The sequence below is a fragment of the Capsicum annuum genome, chromosome 1, assembly GCF_002878395.1.
Source record: "Capsicum annuum cultivar UCD-10X-F1 chromosome 1, UCD10Xv1.1, whole genome shotgun sequence".
NCBI lineage: Eukaryota > Viridiplantae > Streptophyta > Magnoliopsida > Solanales > Solanaceae > Capsicum > Capsicum annuum.
The window spans coordinates 64,794,396-64,821,702 of NC_061111.1; the positions used below are offsets into that span (position 1 = coordinate 64,794,396).

Genomic DNA, 27,307 nt, shown 5'->3' on the forward strand with positions numbered 1-27,307 from the left:
AATTCACCATTAACTCACTCTTGTAACATCTTTTGTTCTTCACCTATATAAACCACTCTATTTGAGAACAAAAGTCACATCACAAACAAAGTAAAAGAAAAATATCTTTCTCCTAAGTTCTCTACATTTGGGCAATAGTTTTGAGCAACCTCCAAACTTCCAGCCACGAGTGCACGTGTTTGGAAGTAGTTGTAGAACCTTGGGGAGCGACCGACTAGAAGGATTTGCGCCGGAGTCGGGCCGAAATTGCTTTCAAGGCAGTAGCTTGCCACGACACAACATTTGTGACTATTTTATTATAATTATTAATTTCAATTTCATATCAATATTGTAGTACTTTTTCCAACAACATCAGCTATATGCAAGAAAATATAAGGAGATGCATCTTCCACATATACATTAGATACCTGCTCCTAGAATGAAACTAATAACCCCTAGTCACTTGTAGAGATATAGTTAACACACATTATCTGTAATGGTATTTTATAACTAATTCATTTTTTGCAGTTTTCTGAAAACTAAAAAAAAATCCTACTCTTCTTTTGCTGTCGAAAAGGTTGTATTTCGATGTCAGGCCAAGTCCCCCTCAGTAGTTTTTTGCAGGAATATATATATATATATATATATATATATCAAACAACGCGTAAGTCCACCAATGACTAACTGAAATAGTATTTTGTTATCTTGGACAGTCTGCCTATGAATAACTGAATAAAATCTATCCATGTAAGAGATCCATCAGTTTGTCCCTCGAATTAGGTGCTGGTGCTCCCTTTAGTTTAGTTGAAATGGAAGAACGTGTTCTCACCATCTGTTAAAAGAAAAATTGGAAATAGGAATATTTAAATTCTTATGGGAGTAAATATTGAACGATAAAAGTGTGACTTCCCTCATTAGGTTTTGGTGGTAAATGTTTCATTATTGATCAAACTAATCCGACTATACTACACTACATTTTCCTTTTAGGAAGATAATGATAAGACAGATAAGCATTAAGTTTGATAAATTTGGTTACAAAATCTAAATTGCAACTTCTATTTAGTAAATTATTTATGTTGATTCCTTTTTTTAGTGGTCCACATATATGATAAGAATGACAAGTGAAATGGAAAGATGTTATGAAACAAATTTAAGAAGTACACATTACTTATTTTGTATTTTGATTTCTTACCATTTCAAAAGCTTGAATAATAAATGACTATACAAATTCAATAGATCTAAAGGCAAGGAAAAAGATAAGAGACATCAAAAGTGAATATTTTGAAAACAAAAATATCATAGACATTTAGAAGAATCAAGAAAGTTATAGAGTGGTGTCATTCATATTTGTAGTTAGGAGAAGTCTACATATTCTAGAGTATTAGTGTAACTCCCGAGATATCTAAACTACGATTCAAACCATTTTTAAATGTGTATAGATCGAAAACCGATGATTTTAAATGATAAATAAGTGATACAAAAAAATTCCTTGGCATGAAGAGAGTTTTCGATATCAATTAAGGTCCTAAGGAACTTCTAGTTTAAAGTTAGTTGCAAGCTTCTTTACAGACTAAGTTTTCAAATAAGAATTTTACCAGGGCCATCTATGAGCATAACTCCTTGAACATAAAGAGTTATTCATATCATGACCCACCAAATTAAAATTCACCGAGTCTTCTTTCAAATGTTTTTGACCTTTTGTCAATCCAATATCATAGTACAATGTTATGATTATTTTATCAGAGGGTGTCCATCTGCCAACGACCGATGGATGAAGTTGACGAAAAAGTTGATGGCTCGTCAACTTGATGATAGATCACGAAGTTTGACTTCAAGCCTAACTAGTAAGATCAAAATCTATCCATAAATTGATTATTTTGTTGACGACTCATTAATGGGTTGACGGTCCATTACCTCAACCATGAGACAAGATTTTTTGCAGTTTTAAAGAGATTTTAAGGGATAGTTTGGTCTTTTATTTACTCCAGAACCTATTACCATGATTAAATAATCAAATAAGGGTTAGTTCATACAAAAACATCAAGAAGTTAGAACAAATCCTTTTCCTTCTCTAAAACTCCAACTCTCAATTTCAAGCAAGTATCAAGCTCGGGGTCTTTAACTTCAAAGATTCTCCTCAATTGTTTTCATATGATATGTTGGATAAACCCCTTTCAAAAAAAGTTATACTTAAATATTCTTCTTAATATGTATGTATTTATACATAAGAATTGTGAATTAAGGTTGAGAATAATTCGACAAACGAAGATATAATTTAAACTTTGCGAGCCCTTCTCTATGATATTGTCTCTAATCTTTATTTGAACTTGGGATTTTAGATTGTTACTTAAATTGTGAAATCTTCATATTATGAATTTTTAAGTTAGAATATATTTGGTTTCAAGAAATCATGCTTTTGGTAAATTACTTGGGAGATTCTAAACCTTATGGTGATAAAATTAGATTTAGTCCCATTGCCCATATTTTTTCAAAAACGATGAACTTATAGCGACTCTAAAAAACCTTAATGGAATTTTCAAATGTATTTATTATAAGTCATCAAAATAGTTGGGATAATAAGTTAACGAGCAAATAAAATTTTATGGGATGATATGTATGACTTGTAAGTCTTGATATGATGATACCAACTTAATGATTGCACCTACAAAAGGTTTATATTTTGTCAAATGTTTAATGTTCATGAAAATATTATTAATGGGCTTAAAGAGAACTATGTAGTTCACCGAGAAGGTGTATGTCCTTATGACCAAATAATTGAAACCTATGTTTGGATGACATAGGGATGGTTCACTCATTAACAAGATGTCCTTTTTATTTTCCTATAATTGGATGATATGATGTCCATAGTGATGTATATCTCAATCCAAGTAGAAAATATGGATTGAGGCACCGATAGTCGGGTACAGACCAAACTCATATAGCTCGTGGGTTACATAATGTTGGTGATACTTCCTAGTACAGAACTAAAAATAACTAATGTTTTGTCTTATACATTAAGTTACTTTCCATATTTTGTTCTCACGACTTATGTTCAGTTATATGACTTGCTTTATAAAATATTTTGTACCTTCCCCTTTGTTGCATACCAGTATTCCTCATACTAGCCATTTCTAGATGCTACAATATTTCATGATTTAGATTTAATAGTATTTTCTCATAGTGCTGTGCTGCAATAGGATTCTTCAAGATAGCTTAAGCAAGTGGTAAGCCCTCCATATTCTGGATGTTATATAATTTTCCTTATATTAGACTTTGATAATCTATACTATGGTACCATCGGGGCTAAGTATCGACTTAGATTTTTCAATACCAAGTTTGAGGCTTCATATACGTATATAGTTGATATAATATTTTACTACAGATTTGGATAAATTACTTTTACAGTTAAGTTTTATTTCTCCTTATTGGGTCTTTTCTGCAAATTTTAATGTACTGCTCATGATGATATTCTAAAAGGTTCTCTCATTCCTTTATTAGTCCTGAGTGCCCATTATGTCTAGGTCCTAATCTTGAATCATGACAAATTTTGTATCAGAGCATGGTTCAAGTATCCTTGGGTGTTTGTGTAGTCGCCATGTCTAGTAGAGTCATTTTTATGAGTATACAGTGTCACACTTATAAGTGGGCGGCGGGGGTACAAGACATATAGGAATATTTTTCTTTCTTTTATGTTCTAGTTTGTGCTAAGAAGTCAGGTTTTAAGAAATTACTTCTAACCCTTAATTTTTCCCCATTTTAGATCATGACCCCAAAAAGAACTATTGGACAACGTACTCCTTCTTGAACCTTAGTTCCTATAGGAGAAATATTAAAGGATTTGTCACGATCCGAGCCGGGACGCTGGCTGCAATGGGCATCCCGAACCATGAAGGCCCGAGAAACCCCTTAGCATACTATCATAAGAAGAATCCATACAAAATCAAAGTGCGGAAGATATAATGAAATTTAAATAAATTTATAATAAAAATTGTGTCAACAAAATATGACAATAAAAGACCCAACTCCATCTACAAAGCCTTTACTGAATTACTAGTCAATCTAGACTTAGGCAAGGCCCCCGACAAGACCATAAGACAAATGAACTAACATAAGAATACAAGGACTTCTGAAGAAAGGAAGGCTCACCAATTTTGGCATTCCGAAAGTAATCAACTGCTGAGCTAGACCATGGAAATGTGCCTCAGAACCTAAATTATGAGAAAATGTAGCCGCCACTAAAGGCGGTCAATACCCGGAATGTATTTGTACGCGAAACTAACCAAAAACAACATGTATTCCATATAAAATAGTGGAGAGCATTTAGAAAACAATTTACCTTAGAATATACATAAAACACATGGGCATAATTTGATAAGTGTCAAAACATTTTATTATAATCAAGACTCAACTCGTTACTACACTACTAAGCCAGATGGTAAACCCTACAAGTTCATCATTCCAAGGCTATATGAAATCAGTCCTTGACTCGGTGGCCAAGCCCCCAATTGAAGTTTGTTGTAAGGATTGGAGTATCAGTAAGGGGAACACGCAAGATCACAAAGTAGGGTGCCAAAATCACTAATAAAATCAACATGTCATGGTAGTGTGTGAGATCACAAAGCAGGGCTCCTAACCATAATCCCAAATCGGGATGACATGAATCAAGGTACACAATATCACAAAATAGGGTACTAAGTCACATGCCAGCAAATCATGGTTTCCAGCGTAAAGTCTTTCAATTCATGTTTTCTTCGGGTATCCATCTACTCTCTTTAAGCCTAGTTTTATCCTCTTACAAAAAAACATACGTTATTCTTACAAACAATACTTTTCTCATTCTTTTAAGGGTACTTCACAACAGGGCATCATAATACCCAGACTTGCAAGTCATTCATATCGTATCTTTCCATAACCTTTCTCTTTCAAAAACATATAAATGACCATCTAAAGAATTCCATTCATTCATCACATTCCTAGTGGTTAACAAAAAATTTAAGAATAAAAAATTCATCATCATTTATAAACCAGCCCCAACATTGGTTATGCATAACACTTTATGATCAAAAGGGGGCTCTTAAATCATGCTCTCAAAATAATTTACAATTCATTCCATGCAAAGTCCATAAATATAATCATGGGGAAAGGAAAGTTCATAATTCACATTCGTAATCACTCTTTGAGTTCAAATCACATATGCACGAGATTTTAAATCAAGTTTATTAAAACCCCATGAGCATTAAGTTTTTTCATCAAATTGGTTTCACAATGCATGCTCTAAGAAAAATTTCCAAAACTCACAACATATACATACTTATATAACTTTAAAGATTGTTAAAATCATAAAACCTATGCCCATGATATTAAGGATACTCCCATGTACCTAACGCTTCATGACTTGGGAAAGAAATACTATTCTTGAAGATTCTTGAACTTGGAAAACTTGGATTTTTAATTCCTTGGGGAAAAAGGAATTGACTTAGTTCTTGGGAAAAGGGAAGGAGTTTTTCTTGAGAGGGTTTTGGAGAAGAGTGGAAATAATGACCAAAAAGATGCCCCAAGTCATGTTATGGATGATTGGGTTGAGGGGGGAAATATAACACCCCGATTTTCTGAATTGGAATGCTACACGGCGCTCATGACCATGAGGGACCACAAGCTAACCCATGACTGATATCTGCACCTGTACACTACATATATAATTAATAATGGGGAAAACATGAACATGTAGGCCATAAGGTTCAACTGAATAAAGAATATGTCAAAACATAATATCCATATGGATTAAAGATACCCAAAACAACTGAAAACTGAATCAAATCTGAACATAAGTCTGAATACTGAATCTGAAAGCCTCTAAGTACTGTCTGAATAAGGAGTTGAAGTAACATGTCTCCAACTAACTCCCTCTAGCAAAACTAAGCTGAAATAATAAATGAAATAAAATAATATCTCCCTCGAATGGATGAGGACTCACTGCAACTCTGCGGCTGGATGCTACTGCTGATCTGGAGCTCGTGTCTCTGAAGCTATGATGTAACATGAAAGAAAGCACCATAGCACAAACGCATTAGTACAACTGGAGTACTGAGTATACAAGTGAGACAGGCTAATGCAAGAGAGTTTACATGTATGAACAATGCTAACAGACTAACTGATATGAACATGAGAGTGTAAACATACATACATAGTAACTAAGATCGTGAATACATGATCGCTAGATCTGTATGCTAATACATGGTTTACTGATAACTGACATGGCTAAAACTGTAGTTCTAATAATATGGGTGACTGTATCTGACAGTCTTAAATCTGATGGAACTATTTAAGTTTCGCACTATAACTGAATTTGACTATATTTTAATAGTCCTGGTATACTGATATCTAAAGAACTATTTGTGTTCTTTTACTGAGACTGAGTCTGAAACTGTGGGAGGTAGTTGTTTAACCGACATGCCCCATATGTGCCATTATGGCTAAAATGGGGTCCAATCTCTGCCCTGACTAGAATAGTATCAATACAGCACCACTGGTAAGGACAATATGTGAGAAACCCTCGTATAACAGGTAACTCTAGTGAGAATGGTGGGAAATCTCATATAACAGGTTAAGCCACCCCATCTACGCTCATATAACAAGCTGCGATGTCTCAACCTATGTTGGCTACATAGTTCTGGAACGCAAGGATGACTGCTAAGAATCACACCCTCATATATAGGTGAGTTCCCATCCATGGGTTCACTCGGTGCTAACTCCTACTCTCATCTGAAGAGACTAAACATGATTTAACTGACTGTACATAAGTGGAACTTATTGAATTCCATTAATTGATGGAATACTACTGATATCTGATAACTAACTAAGACCATAAGGTTTCCTGAGTCACATGACTGACTGAATTCTATTGAATCATGGCTTGATTTTGTATATCATGAAACATGACATGGCTCTAGGCACACAACTATATTTTTGGGTACAAATACCCCCAGGACTCGATGGAAGAAAACTGACACAACATGACTAACTTGATCATAAGATTGGAGTCCACAATTCACATTATCATAAATAGAGGATATTATACATCATGCATTTCCTCAATATATTAAGCATGGTAGGGAGTGCATAGCTATATTTCATGTGCATATTGTATATCTCCATTATCATACATGCTTCATACAACAATAATAGCAACACATGAAAAGCATAGAATTCATATTAAGGTATATATCTAACATAGACTTGTCATTTAGATATCATGGAACCATATAAACATGAATTTCTAGCATCCTAAGCATTTTATCGAACATCTTGCATGCATTCTTTAAGGCATAGGTGTGTTTCATAACTTGTACCATTTTACACCATCTAAGGTTCATAGTTTTCAACTAACAAGCATATATATTCCATGAAAACACCTCTAGATATCATCTTGAAACTTAAACAAAAATCATCAACATGTACATGCTCATATCACCACAAAAAGTTCACAAAATAGTATTTAAAACATGGTTCTTGAGCTCTATGAACGGATTGGATCCATAGATGAACACTACGCATACCTTAGTGATTGAATATTGAAAGAGATCTAATGTTTCTGAAGGTTCTTGAAGAACTCCTTAGGATTGCTCTTGAGGAGATGATCTTGAGAGAAAACCATAATCTTGTGGTTGGAAGTGTAAGAGAGGGTTTTTAAGATGCTTAACTAAAGAAGAATGGAAAAAATTATGCCTCTTTAGGGTTATAAGTCGTAGAAGGTAAAGGAAAAGACCAAAATACCCTTATGAAATAAATTTCCAGTTGCTGAAAATCATAGCTTACGACATTTATGACAAGGCATCAAAAATATGACAAGACGTCAAAACTGTCATCACTCAGGAGCTGGAATTGATGGTTTCTGCCTAATTCTGACGACATTTGTGACAATGCGTCAAAAATGTGGTAAGCTACCACGAATGTCGTCACTTAGGAGCTGGTTTCTGCCTAAGGTTGATGACCTTCATGATAGGTTATCACAAGTATGGTAAGATACCACGAATATCTTCACTTAGGAGCTGGTTTCTGCCTAAGGCTGACGACCTTCGTGATAGGGCGTCACAAGTATGGTAAGCTACCATGAATGTTGTCACTTAGGAGCTGGTTTCTGCCTAAGGCTGATGACCTTCGTGATAGGGCATCACAAGTGTGGTAAGCTATAAGGAATTTCATCACTTAGGAGTTGGTTTCTTCCTAAGGTTGACGACCTTCGTGATAGGGCATCACAAATGTGGTAAGCTACCACGAATGTCGCCACACTATTTCTAGCCTGACATGCTGGTGTAAAATAGGAATAAATCTTTGCTACGATATTAGATTTAGGAAAAATTTGTATCGTTGGAAAGATAATTCAATTATCTATCTGTTGATAGGTCATAAGCTAAAAAATTCCAAGTATAATGAGAGATATGCTCGTTTGAAGTTGACTATACCAATATCCTTCTCAAGAATTCAATCGGTAAGGAATGTTTTGATTCGTCTGATAGCTAGGAGTTATTTGAAGCCTTAATATACATCTAACCTACAAATAAAACTATAAAAGAAACATGATGTACTATGCATGATCTTGGTACATGGCTCTAATAGTGGTTTAGATTTTTTGGGGTATTACAGAAAAAGACCCAATTGTCCCTCAATTATTTAAATCAAAAAAACTGGAAGCAACTGCGTCTTATCGGGGTAGCTTACTGGTTCTTATGAAAATGATCATAACTTTTCGATCGGGTATCAGATTAAGGTAAAATTGGTATTGTTGAAAAGATAATTCAATTATATACAATTCAGTGGGTTTTGAGCTGAAAAATTCCATATATATCAAAATATATATACGTTCAAAGGTGACCCTTGTTGAATCGAATACATAAATTTGGCAGAATCAAAAACTCTTAGCTCATTTTTGTTCTAAGTGATTCCTATGACATTTTTCCCTCATAATAACTTCAAACACTAGGATAAGGATCATGACACATGAATTTTAATATAAATCATGGAATTAAAGTTTACACACATAGGAACGATGGTTCAATTTTTAGCTCGAAAATGTTGGTTTTTACATTATCTCTCCCTTGTGATTATTTATCCACAAATGATGGCTAGGAAATTATAGAATCTCTAAAAGTATGCAATAAATAATGTAACCTCGCATTAAACATTTTTCCTCCACAAAATATCCAAAGGAATCAAACGAGCTTCATGATAAACCCTAGTGAAATGTGTAAGCACGAAGCGTGAGATAATAAGAATTGATATAGAGATGACCTTGCACATGAATTCCAGGGATCATAGCCATCCCAAAATAAGGCATGAGTTTATTTGGTGATAATAGGCCTGTTTACATAGTTACAATCATGAAATGAGATTTCCCAGGAGATAAGAATAAAAGTATTCTCTACCTTAAAAGATTATTAGATGTCACCTGCAAGTTTAGGACTGACACTCTCTTAGGGGTCACCCACAAATTTAGGACTGACTCCCTAGTCCTCCGAGATACCAGATTAGTGGATTTACACAACCATTATTGGTACCCATGGCACGGTACTGACACCCTTCCAACAGGGGTTATAGGTTAGACCCCAATTAGATCAGATTGGGGCATTTCGGTTAGATGATATCTCCCATAGTCTCAATATAGTATTCAGTATAGGTTCAGTTCAGGCTTGCTTGACCAAGTGTACAGACTTTCATTTATTCAGTTATATAATTTATAGTCTATTAGATTTCAGACTTATTTTATATTACAAATTTATGCTTGGTCTTGCATTCTCAGATGTCATAGTTTTCATGTATTCATGTTGAGTTATCATATGCTAATCAGTTAGTCCTTATTTTAAATACACAGTACCCTATGTATATAAGCCTAACCTCATCTCATGTACTAGTAAATTCAGAGTATTGACCGCATACTCTTCTTTGCGCTATGATGTCTTATATCATTGGTTCAGAAGAATAATTTCTCGACTGCAGTTAGACAACTCAACGTAATCCAATAGTCCTAGTGGTGATTCCCCATCCATCGAGGATATGTTATGATTATTCAATTATTCTAGTATTTTATTTTACTCAGTCAGTCGGAGTTTTTTGGGGGTTTGTCCCATCAACTCCTCAGTCAGTTTAGAGGCTTTCAGACATACAGATAAAATAATTAGACAGTTAGTTAGTCGCTTTCAGTTCTTATCAGTTGTTTTAGATATTTAGTATTTCATAATTCATTATTTAGATACACATTTCTTTCTCAATTTATCCTCAACATATGTGTTATGTTCATATTTTATTCAGTGCTCCCAATAGGTACCAACTCATAGGTTAGCTTGTAGTCACTTGTGACCGTAAGCATAGTTGTCGCGACTAGGTGGTAGCCTCGGATCTTGACAAAACTTGGTATCAAATCCTAAGTTTTTAAAGTGTCCTAGGGAGTTTGAAAGCCATGTTGAGTAGAGTCTTGTGCAAGGGGTAAAGCACGCCACACTTATGGACAAGAGGCTACAAAATATTTTAGAAAAAGTTTCACTTCTTTCAGTACTCATGTCGTGCGAATGAGCATGAGCTCTATTTAAACTCTATTTCTGACTTATCCTTCATTCTATTTTTAGACTATATCTCCAGTAGAAAGAACAAAAGAAAATATGGGAACCAGCTCGCACCTCCGCTTGTTCAGAAAGATCTCCTAAATGAGAATATCTCGCATGTTGAGTTCAGAGCTTCTTTCACTACCTTCTCATTTAGTAGCGGCTCAGAACAACCAGCGAGCTATTATCCTAGCCAACCAAGTGGCAAATACATCTATATCTAGGATTCGGGATTTCACCCGAATAAATTCTCCTTTGTTTTTGGGATCCAAGTCTGAGGAGGATCTGCAGGAGTTTATAGTTATGGTTCAAAAAGTGATTTTATAGGTGTCACTTTGATTGAGAATGCAGAGTTGGATGCATACAAGTTACAGGATATAGCTCACACCTGGTGTAAGTAGTGGAAGGAGGATATGGGTATTGAGGTAGGGCCTGTTGAGTGGAAGGTGTTTGCCATGATTTCTTAGACAAGTTCATTCCTTTAGAGTTAAGGGAAACTAAGGTACAGGAGTTCATTAACTTGACGTAGGGCGGTATGAGTGTGAAGGAATACCCGCTTAAGTTCACTAAGTTGGCATAGTATGCTCCTTTGATGGTTTCTGATAATAGGTTTAAAATGAGTAAGTTTGTTTCTGGTATATCACAGGAGTTCATTAAATTAATGCAAGCAAGTATGAGTGTGAAGGAGTACTCGCTTAAGTTCACTAAGTTAGGGAAGTATGCTCCTTTGATGATGGTTGATAATAGGTCCAGAATGAGTAAGTTTGTTTTAGGTCTATCTGATAGTGTGGTCAAGAAGTGGCAGACTATTATATTGATTAAAGATATGGACCTATCTAGGCTTATGGTTCATGCTCACCAGAATAAGAAAAAGAATGTTAAAGAGAAAAAGAGGGAGAATAAGAGGGCCAAAATAGTTAGTTTTAACTTTTCTCAGCCGAGGTCAGAGGGTGGAAACCGTTCTCAGTTCCATCAAAAATTCTCAACTCCATCTCCATCTTCATCTAGTGCGCCAGTGCCAATGTTCAGGAATGACAATTGCGATAGAGCACTAGGCTCTAAGTCACAAGGTAACGTGAACAGTGGACGTACAAATTAGCTTTGTGAAAAATATGGTAGGAATCTTCAAGGTGTGTGTAAGGATGGTAGTGATGTGTGTTTTAGGTGTGTCAATCTAGTCCACAGGGTGAGAGAGTGTCCAGTAGTTGCTCATAGGGAAAAAGATTTACACTAATAAAGTCAGTCCAATCTGTTATCAACTCTAGTAAGTCGACCAACTAAGAAGAGCGCCACTTCCAGTGCCACTAGTGGTGAGTGCCAGAACAGATTGTATGCACTCTAGTCCCTACAGGATTAGGAAAGTTCTCTTGATTTATTTACGGTTATGTTACAGGTCTTTTATCTCCATATTAATGCTTTATTAGAGCTCAGAGATTCACTCTCCTTTGTAACCCTCTATATAACAGTCAATTTTGATATTAGTCCCAAATCTTTAGCAGAACCTTTCTCAGTGTCTACTCCAGTAGGTAGCTCCATTGTAGCCTTGGGGGTATACCAAAAATGCCCTATTACAGTGTCCTAGAGAGTTACCTCAACGAATCTTGTGGAGTTAGAGATAGCTAATTTTTATGTCATTCTCGGCAAAGATTGCCTCCACTCATGTTATTCCTCAGTTGATTGTAAAAATATAGTCGTTCAGTTTCAGTTTCCTAATGAACCAGCCATTGAATGGAGGGATAGTACCTCTGTGCTTAGAGGTCAAATTATTTCTTATCTTCAGGCGAGAAAAATATATCTAAGGGGTGTGTTTACCATCTTGTCTGATTCAACGACTCTAGTTTTGAGACTTCAAGTCTCGAGTCTGTTTTAGTAGTAAGGAAATTTCCAGATGTGTTCACTGAAGACCTCCCTGGAGTTCCTCCCGAAAGGGAAATTGAATTTAAAATAGATCTCCTTCCAGATACCCAACCTATCTATATTTCACCCTAAAGAATGGCTCCAGTTGAGCTTAGGGAATTGAAAGAACAGTTGAAAGATCTCTTGGATAAGGGATTCATCTGACCCAGTGTTTCTCCATGGAGCGCTTCAATCCTTTTCGTGCGTAAGAAAGATGGTTCTCTCAGAATGTGCATCGATTACCATCAGTTGAACAAAGTCATAATTAAGAATAAATATCCACTCCCCAGGATTGATAAATTGTTCGACCAACTTCATGGTGCCATTTATTTCTCTAAGATAGACCTAACATCTAGCTATCATCAGCTTAGAGTCAGAGAATGTGACCTTTTGAAGATAGCCTTCATAATTTGGTATGGTCACTACAAATTCCTTGTGATGTCTTTTGGACTAACAAAGGCCCATGCAACTTTCATGGACGTGATGAACACAGAGTTCAAGTAGTACTTGGACATGTTCGTCATAGTGTTCAATGATGATATTCTTGTCTATTCGCGTAGTGAAAATGATTATGTAGACCATCTCTGAATTGTGTTGTAGACTCTTAGATCCCATTAGTTGTTCGTCAAATTCAGTAAGTGCGAGTTTTGGATAAGATCAGTAACTTTTCTTAGCCATATTATGACCGGTGATGGCATTCGAGTTGACTTGCAAAAGACCAAAGCAGTGAGAAACAGGCCAGACCCATCTCTTCGTAAGATATCAAGAGTTTATTGGGTTTGGATGGCTATTACAGATGTTTTGTTGAAGGGTTCTATTCTATTGCATCTCCCATGTCTCGATTGACTCAGAAGAAATTTAAATTTTAGTGGTCAGATTCTTGTGAGAAGAGTTTTCAAAAGTTGAAGACTCGACTCACTTCAACCTAGTATTGACTTTGCCAGACGGTTCAGATGGGTTTGTAGTTTACTGTGAGGCTTTTAGAGTTGGTCTTGGTTGTGTATTGATGCAGAGAGGAAAGTTCAAAACAATATTTCTAAGTTGTTTTACACTATTAATATATTAAAAAGAAAGATAAAGATTATATATTAAAGATCAAAGATATAAATGTTGACTCTTTTTGTTATTGGTCAACATATAAGATAAGAACGACATGTGAAAATGGGAAGTTGTTATGTAATACATCCAAGTATAAAACATTATTTATGTATATTTGGTTTCTTTCCATATCTATATAGTGATGATTGTTTTGTTGCTAAAGTTTTGAATTAGTTAATGACTATCAAAAGACAAAACATACAAAGGCAAGATGAAAGATTTGCATTACTAGTTTGTCTGAGTTTCTTTTGAGTTTCTTTTGAAGGTATGTTCGATTTCAACTTCTTTATCTTTTATGGGCCACCAGTCATATTTTTGAAGCAATCTATGTGTGACATGTGAGTTTTTTTGTGCCTCTATAAGCACATTTCATTAACTTTTATGAGGGGAAAAATGGTTTTCCAACCATTTATAGTTTTTTTTTTAGTTTTATGTCTCTTTTATAAAAAATTCTTCAATCTTACATATAATAAATCATCATTTTATAAGTAACAGATCTTAAAAGACCATTTCTTCTATTTAGTATGTAAGAGTGAGAGAGATTTTATTTTCTCATTTTTTTAGGTCGGTTTGTCTTTGAGCATTTTATCTTTTGAATTATATGAAATCCATAGATGAATTTTGACAAACTTATTAATGTGTTGAAAAATTTCTATTTGGAACTCAAGAGAGTGATATAACAAAAATGTAGAGTTTCAGTGAGTGGGGGTAAATTCTACAATCATCAATTATGATAAGGTAAATGATAAAAAATTTAGGGAGAAATGATTTTTTATTCCTTTACAAATTTCAGTATCTTTTATTCTAGGTATTTTTATAAGATATCTGCATCAAAAATTTAATTTCTTCTTTTCAAATTGTATAAAGACAAGAAATCTAATTTCCTCCGGTCCAAAGATAATTTAATATTTTTGAAAACTATAAAAAAGTATAATAAGTCGCAATAACTTACAATATAAAATATTTAAAAAATTCATGAAAAGACTATTGGTTAAAACTTGTTTGACTCTTGAAATTAGAAGGTGCCAAAAGGAGAGAATAATTTATTTTCATTTTCCTTTTTTTTCCCATCAGTTTGGTTTTTGTTTGTTTATATTTTTTTCCTTTTAAATTTCCTTCTAGAATAATCGGAAGAGATATAACGGAATCACTTCGTATTAATAAAAGTTCATTAAACAATTTTATATAACATGTCGGATCTGATGGACTTCTCTTTCATGAAGCAATGGCCTCTAATGATGAGCATCACCAAAATGTGGTAGTTGAAAAACCCTCAAAAATTGAAAGAGTAGAAAAATCCACCAAAAAGCGTGCAAAAGTTCAGTTGTCATGCCGCATGTTGTGCGTATTTACATGATGGACGGTGACGCCACAGACTCGTCTAGTGACGAGGAGGAAATGCTTCAAGGAGAGAAGTCCCAGAGACCTAAGAATTTGTGGATAAAGGAAATCATGATTGAAAATGGAAGGACTAGGGTGATTTCAAAGAAGAAATCCAAAGAGAAGAAGCTGCTTCAAGTAAACATGAAGAAATATAGGGGAGTTAGACAACGAAAATGGGGCAGGTGGGTAGCAGAGATCCGAGACAAAAGAAACAATACTAGACATTTGTTGGGAACTTTTGACACTGCTGAGGAAGCTGTTGTGGCTTATGATGAGGCAGCCATTGAAAAAAATGGTGCTAATGCTTTGACAAATATTCTGGAGCCACCACCAAAGAAAATCAACCCCTGAAAGATTGAAGGTGGATCCATAATTTAGTTAAACTTGATTGATTCTACCTTTCGTAAGAGGTTAAATTTCATTGATTGTTAATGTTTTATTATTTTGCTGTACATTATTTGATGTTTTAAACTTCGTATGTACTTCCAGCATTTTAAGGGGTTCTGGTTTTACTGCATGTTTTTTATTAGAGCAAACTGCAGCTTGCTTTTGTTAACTGGGCTAATACTTCATTTTTTATATTTCGCATCTTTACAGTTCATTTCGGTATTAGAATATATGAAGGAAATAGTAACCCGGCTAGGAGGTGTGTGAGGTTAGCCGTAACGGGTTTGAGAATGGGTAGAATTCGGACAAAAGAAGTATGCCATTATCAAATCCATTGAGCAAAACCAGAAAAATCTTCCACCAAATTTCAAAAAACTGCTGAAAGTAATTAAGTGCTCCTACAAACTGCCATCGGCTTCTAATCCTGCACCATCGAAGAAGAAATCTGCTGCTGAGGCTAAGCCTAAAACACTGTCAAGCCGGAGGCAAAGCCGGCTGCTAAGGATAACCTTGCTGCCAGGGCTAAGACTAAGACATCTGAGGTCACAAAGGTTGCTATAGAACGACTCCAAGTTGGAAAGATACGCAGAATTCGGTAATAGACAAAAAGGTGACGGCTAAAATGACACCTTCTAAGAGCGTGAAGTCTCTGGTGAAGAAGGCTTCCACAAGGAGGGGAAGGAAGTAGAAGCTCAAGAATAGAGGATTTGCTTGTAGGGATAGAAAAAGTCCACCTAAAGAAAGATGAATGGTGAGCCTCTGGCAAGGGTTTCGGGTTTTTGCCCATGAGATTGAAACAAAAAGAAAATCGTCGTTCCCATGAGTCATGTATTGTATCTATCCGCATGTATAACAATGCGTACATATCTTCCATATGCATCTATCATTATTTGACTTTAAATTAAACTATATATTCATACTTACATTTCATTAGACACATTTATGTAACGTTCAATATCATATGTCACAAAATACCAACTCATGTAAAATACTAGATCTGGTTTTCTAAATCTCCTCTAGTGTTTAGTTTCTTTTAAGAGTAAATGCACTATTTCCACCCAGAACTGTAAAGGAAATTGCCGAGACACACCTGAACTTAAGGAGGGTCCTATTACCCCCTACACTAATTAAAATCATATTTTTGGCAACCTTAGTGCCTACGTGGCACATACATGGCACATCAGTGAATCAACACTGAAGGTCCATGTAGGCACACTTATGTGCCACGTAGGCTCTAAGATTGCCAAAAATACGGTTTTAATTAGTCCAGGACGGTAATAGGACCTCCTAAAGTTCGGGTGTATTTCAGCGATTTCATTTATAGTTTAGGTGGAAACAGAGCATTTTCTCTTCTTTTAATAGAAAAACTTCATCATACATAGAAGAAGCTATGGTGCGATACAAAAGTTCAAACAGTTCAAACAACTCAAAACCTCGAATATATATCTAAATTAGCATAAGTTAGACATATAACATTTGTCTATTAGGCTTTTCTTCATTCAGGAAATGTAAATGAAGGGAGAAAGAAAAGGATTATGTTCATTCCAAAAACTTCATTTCCTGAACAATTTTTGACAAATGTTTAATTGAAAAAAACTATGTAGTACACAAGATGTGCTATACATGGGAGACTTTGTCTAGAATTTTTGGAGCGTTTGAGCTGAACATAGAATTGTGTCAGATTATACATTTTGTAAAGAATGTCAGGACATTGTTCATGCCTAACTATCGTACTTACAACTTCAAAACTAAAAGTTGTGTTGGAAAAGAAATTATAATCTGAAATTTGAATAGAACATCATGATTTTTGACCTGAATAACTTCTAGTTAGTAAATTGATATTGGTTTGGATCATCCTAACATTTTTGTCAATTATGGACTAATATGGATGAGAACCTGGGAGACTAAAATTACAATTGGTTCTCATTCGAGATAAAAATGCTAGTTGATTTATTTCGATCTAGTTGAGTTTTGGTGTGCAACTTAAGTAAAATTGGTATAATCCAACCAATATAAAAAGAAAAAACATTCCACTAAGTTGGGAGTTAGCTAGATTTAATTATCATAATTGAGAGGATCTACAACAAAATAATAAATCATTTCTTAAATCTAACAACATCTGTAGATTACGACGGTGGATTCATAAAGTTGTTTTTCTTTGTTTGTGGGTCTCTTGGTGGTGGTTTGAGGATATTTTTCATAGCATCAACGCCTTTCATTTTAATGACCGTCTTGTCATAAGCCAAAGCAGCTTCATCAGCAGTGTTGATGTTCCTACCCAAACTCGATCATTCGTTCTTGGCTCTCGAACCTCTACCACCCACTTGCTTCACTTTCTTTGTCTAACTCTTTTGTACTTTTTCACCCTTTCTTGCGGCAGCTTGAGATCTCTCCACATAGAATTTTCGGCTGAAATTGCCTCAATGTTTTAATTCTTGATGATGGTTTCCACTTCACATGACTTTTCATGTCTCTGGTGTCTTTCATTTAGCCCTCCCTTCCTCCACATTAGACAGCTTTATTGGATCGCAACCCTACAAGTGAATTTCAACCTGATTAAGCCTAGCAGAGGAACAACAATTTTTGAGTACTTTTTGATGACCTACGTTTTGTGATGCTCTTCGTTGGCTGCATGGCTTTACTAAAGAGAAAATATCAAAGAGCATTGCAAGTACGTTAACTTTGTTTATGATAAGGAATTCTTTATTTCTATCTAAATATAAAAGTATTCATCGAACATTTTATCAATAATCGTACCCTATGACTTCATAAATTTCTAGATGGAATGTAAACGGTAATCGGAAAAACAAGCAAATTAAATACACAACTCCCTACTTTAAATATCATGTAATATCATATCTTTTTGTACGTGTAAAAACAAACCTGTATGTATCTGTGGCATTCAACTTCAAAAAATATATGCATGCTTAAGTTTCTTTATGGACATATATTGATGTTAAGTTTTGCAGTATCCATCACAATACACAAGAACAAATCTACATAAAATATTTGTGACTACAAACACACATGTCATATACAGATCACATAAAAATGTGACTGGAAATCAAAAAGATGAGAAAAGAAATTAGAACAGAAGTTAACACAAAAACCAAGAAATTTTTCTGGTTCTTTTTCTGCTTTCTATTGAAGCTTTGGTACCTATGAAGTAGTGTGAGTATATATTGTCTCATTGGCACTTGGCATGAGGTGCATGTGGTGGCAGATATGATTTCTCTTGAGAAGTAATAGTTGAAATAATAAGGTTTTGTCAATAACTCATCTTTAGGAAAGAATCATTTATTTTATTTTTTCCAAAACAAATATTTACACATGTGGTGATAATTTTGTGTGTCAATCTAAAATTAGTCCATAAGTTATCACGACAAAAATCTAATACATTTCAAAGATAACTATTTCGAAAAAAGGTATGAGAACAATAAATATGTCAAACAACTAATGAAAGTGTATAATTAGCTTTTCCTAGAACCAATCATCACGTGTAAAACTTTCCCATTCCATATTGATTGATTGGTTGAAAGTCACAAATAATACAACAGATTTTGTAAATGACACAAAATTTAAGGAGAAATGATCTTTTAGTCCTTTGCAAATTATTTTTAACCAAAAAGGTCATTATTTTCTATTCAAGTTGTAAAAAGGCAGTAGATCTTATTTCCACCAAAGAAAATTCAATATTTGGAAACTACATAAAAATACAAGTTACAACAACTGACAATTCAAAATAGAAAAAATACCCAATTGCCCCTCTGAACTATATCCAAAAAGGCTATGATACACCTCACCTTAAAGAGGTTCCTATTACCCACTAAACTAATTAAAAGTATAATTTTAATACCCTTAGTGCCTACGTGGATACTTCAGTGTGTTGTGCCACGTATGTGCTACGTAGGCACTAAGAGTGTCAAAATTACACTTTTAATTAGTTCAGGGGGTAATAGGACCCCTTTTAAGTTGAGGTGTTTCATAGCATTTTTGGGTATAGTTCAAGGGGGTAATTGGGTATTATCTCTTCAAAATATTCAAAAGCTACCATAAGGAGAGAGTATTTTTTTTTCATTTCCTTTTTATCTATATGATATGGGATCCGGTTATGGAGGGAGGTGATTACATACGATATGCCGTAGCTTCATATTAACAATGACATGATTTTATATTGAAAGGTGTGGACTTTGCGTATTATGGTAGAAAGTTAATATGGAGTAGAGTGTTGTCTTGACTTTCATAAAGGTTTACATTTGTTGGTTTCTGTTGTAGCATTAGTCACATCCTTGTGGTTCTTGTTTTTGATATCCATTGTCATGTATTTTTTATTGTGTTTCATTATCACATTATTTTGCTGCTGCTGTTTTTTTTTTGTGTAGGCTCTTCGCTCCTTTCCTTATTAAAACTAGGCTTTTTCACTGTTTTCTTCTTCTTGTACTTGAATTTGTTGCACTTGGACTGAGGGTCTCTTGAAAACAGCCTCTTGTGGAATGATCCTTGCATGCTCTACCCTTCTCAAACCCCATTTGTGGAAATTTATTATTGTTGTTTAGTATTTGATTCGGCAGTTTGTAATTTGCTTCTTTGTGTTCATTTTATTTGAACTCCCTTCTTTGTGTTCATATGCTTGTCTTGTCGATGGGCTGTTCCTAGTTTACTTGATCTATTTCATGAAGCAATGGCCTCTAAGAGTGAAATTCACCTTAATATGGCAATCAAGAAAACCATAAAAATTAAGAGAAACAAAAATCCACCAACAAAGTTGTCACGACCCCAACCGAGGCCTTGGCCGTGATGAGTATTCCGAACCATGAAAGCCCGAATGCTCTTCTCTATCTAGTAATGCACAATATTCATATAAATAAATAAGATGCGCAAATAAAAATTAATACGTAATCATGGTCATACTCTGAACTCAATTTAATGATAAAGAATTAAAATCCAACAAATCTAGACTTCTAAACCAGTCTGTGAAATCTCTAGTACATGCTAGAATGACTAACGTCTGAATCTAGGACTAGGCCCCCAGTGGACCAAAATCAAAATAAATAACATAGTCTAAAATAAAAAGGTCTTCTAGAATAAAGAGGGCTCACCACTGCATAGTCTCTTCTCTCTGAAATCACTACTGCTTAGCCAGACCTCTAGATTAAGCCTCAGACCCTGGAAAGTAGGGGGTCAATACAATTGTACTGGTACGCAGAGCAAATCCAAAATAATAATTTTTATTCAACATATATGAGAGCAATTTAAAATAATTAATAAATATATCATATGGTAAGAATCATATGGGCATATTTAAAAGACTCTATAAAATCATCTGAACTTTGTGACACATCTTTATTTCACTTCTGCGCTAGGTGATGTACCCTACAACTCTAAAATACCATGGGCTATATGGAATCTTCCATTAACTCGACAGCCAAGCCCCCAACCCGAGGTAGCGATAAGGGCCGGAGTCTCTGTCTCTACTACGCCACAGGGCCGTTGCTAGAGTAAAATGATAATATACCCGTATCGGCAGAATACGGTTTTAGGCAATGAGTTGATTGACTCGTGCCTTATTTGGCTAACCACCTAATCCTCTTTAAGCCTATTTTTAACTCTTTAAAACATGTATTCTCTTAAATCAATCTTTGAAAATACTATCTCTATTATGGCATACATTTATATGGTATCGTCATACTATTGACTTGCAAGTCGCATCTCTGAGCCATTAATAGCTTGTTACAATTCTCTTCTTTCAAAACATAAGGTGTGGTAAAAAGGTCATTATTTTCTATTCAAGTTGGTAAAAGGAAGTTGATCTCATTTCCACCAAAGAAAATTCAATATTTGGAAACTACCTAAAAATACAAGTTACAACAACTGACAATTCAAAATAGAGAAAATACCCAATTGCTCCTCTGAACTATATCCAAAAAGGCTATGATACACCTCAACTTAAAGAGGGTCCTATTACCCACTAAACTAATTAAAAGTATAATTTTAATACCCTTAGTGCCTACGTGGATACTTCAGTGTGTTGTGCCACGTATGTGCTACGTAGGCACTAAGAGTGTCAAAATTACTCTTTTAATTAGTTCAGGGGGTAATAGTACCCCCTTTAAGTTGAGGTGTTCCATAGACATTTTGGGTATAGTTCAGGAGGGTAATTGGGTATTATCTCTTCAAAATATTCAAAAGCTATAATAAGGAGAGAGTAATTTTTTTCATTTCCTTTTTATCTATATGATATGGGATCCGGTTATGGAGGAAGGTGATTAGATACGATATACCGTAGCTTCATATTAACAATGACACGATTTTATATCGAAAGATGTGGACTTTGCGTATTATGGTAGAAAGTTAATATGTAGTAGAGTGTTGTCTTGCCTTTCATAAAGGTTTACAGTTATTGGTTTCTGTTGTAGTATTAGTCATATCCTTGTGGTTCTTGTTTTTGATATCCATTATCATGTATTGTTTATTGTGTTTCATTATCACATTATTTTGTTGTTGTTGTTGTTTTTTGTGTAGGCTCTTCGCTCCTTTCCTTATTAAAACTATGTTTTTTTCACTGTTTTCTTCTTCTTGTACTTGAATTTGTTGCACTTAGACTGAGGGTCTCTTGAAAACAGCCTCTTGTGGAATGATCCGTGCATGCTCTATCCTTCTCAAACCCCATTTGTGGAAATGCATTATTGTTGTTTGGTATTTGATTCGGCATTTTGCAATTTTCTTCTTTGTGTTCATTTTATTTGAATTCCCTTCTTTGTGTTCATATACTTGTCTTGTTGATGGACTGTTCCTACTTTACTTGATCTATTTCATGAAGAAATGGCCTCTAAGAGTGAAAATCACCTTAAGGTGGAAATCAAGAAAACCATAAAAATTAAAAGAAACAAAAATCCACCAACAAAGTTGTCACGACCCGAACCGAGGCTCTGGTCGTGACGAGTATTCCGAACCATGAAGCCCCGAACGCTCTTCTCTATCTGGTAGTCATGCATAATATTCATATAAATAAAGAAGATTCAGAAATACAATTTAATATGGAATCATGGTCATACTCCGAACTCAATTTAACGATAAAGAATTAAAATCCAACAACTTAGATAACTTCTAAACTAGTCTGCGAAATCTCTATTACATGCTAGAATGACTAGTGTCTGAATCTAGGACAAGGCCCCCAGTGGACCCAAATCAAAATAAATAACATAGTCTAAAATAAAAAGGTCTTCTGGAATAAAGAGGGATAACCACTGCACAGTCTCTTCTCTCTGAAATCACTACTGCTTAGCCAGACCTCTAGATTGAGCCTCAGACCCTGAAAGGTAGGGGGTCAATACTGTTGTACTGGTACGCAGAGCAAATCCAAAATAATAATTTTTATTCAACATATATGAGAACAATTTAAAATAATTAATAAATATATCATATGGTAAGAATCACATGGGCATATTTAAAAGACTCTATAAAATCATCTGAACTCTATGACACATCTTTGTTTTACTTCTGTGCTAGGTGGTGTACCCTACAACTCTAAAATACCACGGGCTATATGGAATCTACCATTAACTCAGCAGCCAAGCCCCCAACCCAAGTTTGCCATAAAGGCCGAAGTCTCTGTCTCTACTACGCCACAGGGCCGCTGCTAGCGTACAATAATAATATACCCGTATCGGCAAAACACGGTTGTAGGCAATGAGTTAATTGACTCTTGCCTTCTTCGGGTAACCACCTAACCCTTTTTAAGCCCATGTTTAACCCTTTAAAACATGTATTCTCTGAAATAAATCTTTGAAAATACAAGCTCTATTATGGCATACACGTATATGGTATCGTCATACTATTGACTTGCAAGTCGTAGCTCTGAGCCATTAATAGCTTGTTACAATTCTCTTCTTTCAAAACATAAGGTTTGGGACCACCATATCAATAAATCATTTCAAAGAACTCTTTCTTAAAACTCATGTAAACATATGCGAGAAACTCTCTTTTTCAATATTTCAATTACATAAGTTGGTCATTTCAAAGTTCTCAATCATGTGCAATTCTTTCTCTTTTAAACAAGGATACAGTTATATCAAGAAACTCTCTCTCGTCATCTCTAAATCATTTTCAAATACTATGATATTAAGAAAAACCACTTTCAAACCATTAAACATGCATTTCAAATCATTCCTGACAAGACCATAAACTTCAATTCACCATAAGAGAGGGACTTCATAATTATGCTCTCAATCAATCTTAAAAACTCAACTTCATACATATACATATGAATATAAATCAATTGACGTGGAAAGTCCTAAAGGCCAAATCAATAATAGCGTTGAAACATTCAGAATGCACAATTTAAAACATAGATTCCAAAACCCCTTTATAAATTCATGCTTGATAAACCTTAAATCATATTCAAGTGTTTCCATAAGCCCATGTAGTTTTAGGATAAACCCCACGTACCTTAGGTTATGAATTTTGGATGAACCTTTGCTTTTGGGATTCTACTTGTGTTTCTAATGGATGATTCTTGAAACCCTCAGATTGGGAATTCCAGTTCTTGAATCAATTTCGAGAATTGGCGGTCAAATCTTGAGTTCCCTTAAATTTTTGGGTTGAAATCCTAAGGAGTGTTCTTGATGAATTTTGAAGAAAATATCAATAAAGTGTAGATTTGGGAGTATAATCCTGTGTTATGGATAAAAAGGGGTGGGGAAAATGACTAAATTGCCCCCTTGGATGCGGATTTTAAAAAAACTGAAATAACTGGGCATCAACGCGAGAGGTGACATGGTGCATCAATGCCATTGACATGATACCTGACGCGTTGGACCCTAATTGCACCAAGCCTCAGTACTTTTGCTTGGTAGTTTCTGCACAAAATTGACCAACGCGATGGGCGATGCGGCGCGCCAAGATCGCGTTGGTCTACTATTTTGGGACACAAAGCAAGGTCTAAGCGCAGACCAAAAAATTCAAAACTTATCCAAGATATACTATCGACTTACCCCATCGTGAAACAACTTAAAAATTGACTATCGGAGGTCTGAAAAGTCATAAAATAACTCTTCAAAGATTTGGAGCTCAAAATAAGACTAAGTCCTTTTGACACTTAGAAAAATTTTCAAGTTTTCAACTCTATAATCATGCTACTAGGAGATAACACATGGAGGACTTTTGTGGGGTGTTACATTATCCCCCCCTTAGGATCATTCATCTCCAAATGATGACGTGGAACACAGACAAGCACGATTTCAAGTATACTAAGGGCATAGAAAGAACAAGGCAAAGATTGTACCTTTCGTTTCGTCATCCACTTGATCAAAAAGGTTTGGGTATCGATTCCGCATATCATCTTATGATTACTAAGTAGCTTCTTCAACTTTTTCTGATTTTTTCACAACACCTTAACCGAAACTATTTCCTTACTCCTCGACTTCCGAAACTGATGCTCTAGAATAGCAACAGGTTCCTCCTCGTAAACCAAGGAGTCTTTCACATTGATCTTTTCTATAGCCAACACTAAAGAATGATCTCCAATACACTTCTTCAGCATGGATATGTGAAATATGGGATGGACGAAAGCCAGACTTGTGGGAAATTCTAACTCATAAGCAACCCTACCTATCCTTCATAGAATCTGATATGGCCCTATATATCGAGGAATCAACTTTCCTTTTTTCCCAAATCGCATAAATCACTTCATAGGAGAGACTTTGAGAAACATCCAATCACCAACCTCAAATTCTAACTCCCTTCTTCAAATATTAGCATAGGATTTCTGTCGACTCAGAGCTATTTTGAGTCGTTCTCTAATGATTTTTACTTTCTCCATTGCCTGATGAACAAGATCAGGCCCAAACAACTGTATTTCACCCACTTTATACCAGCCTATTGGTGATCTATATCTTCTCTCATTTAATACCTCAAAAGGAGCCATCTTAATACTAGCATGGTAGCTATTATTATACGCAAACTCCATTAATGGCAAGTGATCAACCCAACTACCTTTAAAATCGATCACACAGGCCCTCAACATATCCTCAAGTGTCTTAATGGTGCGCTCATCTTGCCCATCTATCTGAGGGTGGAAAGCCGTACTCAGGTTCACTAGGGTACCTAAACCCCTCTAAAAGGATCTTTAAAACTGCAAAGAGAATTACATATCTCAGTCAGATACGATAGATACAGGTGCCCCATGCAAACGAACTATTTCCTCAAGTTATATCTTAGCATAATTGTCTCCTGAATAATTAGTCCTCACGGGAAAAAGTGGGCTGACTTGGTCAATGGTCTACAATTACCCAGATAGAATCAGACTGGTTTCGAGACCTCAGGAGTTCCATAATAAAATCCATATTGTTCATCTCTCACTTCCATAGAGGCAAGGATATCTCCTGGGAAGTACCACCTAGCCTCAAATGTTCCACTTTAACTTGTTGGCAATTCAAACACTTGGAAACAAAGTCAGCCATATCACGTTTCATATTATTCCACCAATATATAGTTTTAAGATCATGGTACATTTTAGTAGAGCCTGGGTGAACAACATACCTCGAAGTGTAAGCTTCGTCAAGGATCCTCTCTCACAGACCATCCACATTTGGAAAACACAACCTACCTTGGTATCTCAAAATTCCATCACCACCAATTTCAAAAGACATCACCTTCTGTTGACCCACATCCTTCTTAATTTGCATCAAGATGGGGTCTTCGGCCTGCTTTTCTTTAATTTCAGCACAAAGGGAATAATTCCTACCTCATGAACAACTACTCCCCCATTCTCGGAATCTAAAAATCACACTCCTAGAGTTGAAAGTTGGTGAATATCCTTCACCATTTCCCTCTTCCCTTACTTAACATGAGAAGGACTTCCCGTAGATAATATGCTAAGCGTGTCGGCTACCACATTTTCCTTGCCTGGATGATAGTGCAGGATCATGTTATAATCCTTCAAAATCTCCAACCAATGCCTCTGCCTGAGGTTCAATTCTTTTTGCGAGAAAATATACTGTAAACTCTTGTGGTTAGTAAATATATCAACACGTACTCCATAAAGATAGTGCCACCATATCTTAAGTGCGAATACCACAATCGCTAATTCCATGTCATGTGCAGGGTAATTTCTCTCATGCACCTTCAACTGCCTAGATGCATAAGCTACCACCTTACCGTGATGCATAAGAACACACTTATGTCCCACACGAGATGCATCAAAATACACAAAAAAATCCTCTGTACCTTTTGGAAGAGTCAAAATAGGAGCAGTTTTCAACTTGTCTTTCAACCTCTAAAAACATCCTCACAGGAGTCAGACCACATGAACTTGACCTTTTACTGAGTCAGCTTATTAAGTGGAGCCACTATGGAAGAAAAACACTCTACAAACCTTCTGTAATACCCTGCCAAACCAAAGAAGCTCCGAATGTCAGTTGGAGTCGTAGGTCTGGGCTATTTTCTCACTGCCTCAACCTTTTAGGGATCAACCTTAATTCCTTTACTAGACATAATATGCCCCAAGAAAGCAATAACACCATGCCAGAATTCACATTTGAAAAATTTTGCATACAACTTATGATCTTTGAGAGTCTGAAGGATAATTCTGAGGTGATTGGCATGGTCCTCCTAACTTATAGCATAAATGAAAACTATGACTAACAGATCTTGAAACTGACGAAATTCCCTATCCATTAAGAACATAAAAGTTGTAGGGGCGTTAGTCAATCCGAAGGACATGACTAAGAATTAATAGTGTCTGTATCGGGTTTGGAAAGTTGTTTTAGGAATATCTGACTCTCTAAACTTCAACTGATGATATCCCGAACGAAGGTCTATCTTAGAAAAACATCTAGCATCCTAAAGCTAGTCAAAAATATCATCAATTCTGGAAGGGGATATTTGTTCTTGACAGTGACCTTATTCAGTTGACGATAATCTATACACATACGGAGGGAACCACAGTTCTTACGCACGAATAGCACAGG

At 35.4% G+C, this 27,307-nt stretch overlaps 1 pseudogene; it reads left to right on the forward strand.

Annotated features, from left to right (window-relative positions):
• The first annotated feature begins 14,793 nt into the window (after window positions 1-14,793).
• The window catches only part of LOC124897731, a 30,764-nt pseudogene continuing 18,250 nt past the window's right edge, over window positions 14,794-27,307 (forward strand).